The sequence below is a fragment of the Cebus imitator genome, unplaced genomic scaffold (assembly GCF_001604975.1).
Source record: "Cebus imitator isolate Cc_AM_T3 unplaced genomic scaffold, Cebus_imitator-1.0 Scaffold1099, whole genome shotgun sequence".
Classification (NCBI taxonomy): domain Eukaryota; kingdom Metazoa; phylum Chordata; class Mammalia; order Primates; family Cebidae; genus Cebus; species Cebus imitator.
The window spans coordinates 53,390-54,618 of record NW_016108414.1 but is presented as its reverse complement, the minus strand read 5'-3'; positions in this window follow the sequence as shown (position 1 = coordinate 54,618).

The following is a 1,229-nucleotide window of genomic DNA, read 5'->3' as shown; positions in this document are numbered from 1 at the left end:
GGTGCTATCACAGCTGATTGCAGCCATGACCTCCCCAGTTCAAGCCATCCTCCCACCTCAGCTTTCCATATGGATGAGCCTATAGGTGCTTGCCACTATGCCCAACCAATATTTGGACTTTTCCTATATGTGGGTTCCAGAGGGCTGACTGCAAAACGTGAGTATGCATGAATTTTGGTATATGCAGAGATGGGGGGCTGAAACTAATCCTCTCTGTATACTGAGGGATGACTGTATAAGTTTTTACAGTCGTGCTGTGGGACACATATTGTTCCATAGCCTTGAAAATGATAGTTTTAATGCCAAATAATTGTTAGTTGAGTGGAATAATAATGAAAGTAGCAGCTGGCCAGGTGTGGTGGATCACACCAGTAATCACAACACTTTGGGAGGCTGAGGCAGGAGGATGGCTTGAGGCCAAGAGTCTGAGACAGGCCTCGGTAACAAAGGGAGTCACCATCCCTACAGAGAAATGCATGAATTAGCCTAGTGTGGTGGCATGTGCCTGTACTTTCAGCTACTTGAGTCCAGGGAGTCTGAGACTGCAGTGAGCCATAACCAGGTCTCTACACTCCAGCCTGGGTGACAGAGTGAGACTCTATCTAAAAAAAACAAAAAAACTAGCAGCTAAAATTAACTGATCTTTTACCAGGTACCTATAAATACCATAGTTTAATTTCTTTTAACTGTTTCTTATTTTACTTAATCACTCTGTCTTAAATTATGCCCAGATTTTCACTGTGTTTGTGCAGATGACCTTTTGTTTAGATTGAATTGTCTCCCAAGGTATTTCCAGAAGTGAGATTACTGTGAGTCATGGTGAATGGACATTCTCATTGCCCTTGATGTAAACTGACAAGGTTTTGGGTGCCTCCCAGCTATAATCCCAGCACTTTGGGAGGCTAAGGCAGGAAGATTGCTTGAGGCCAGAAGTTGGAGGAGGCAGTAAGACATTGTCTTTATTATTTTGAAAAATTGCGAAGCTTTACCTTGGAAGGCTTATATACAATTTAAACACCACCCCCCCCCATCCCCCGGAATATAAGACAGTGTCCATTTCACTGCACCTTTCCCAGCACGTGGCATTATAATTTCATAAGTTTTTTCATTATTTTAAATAAAGAAAAGACCTCACGTTGCTTTATTTGTCACATTTCAACATCTTTCCTTAGCTTATTAGCTCTATTTCTTTTCTGTCTATAAATGGTTTTCTTTGTTGTTTTGTTCTT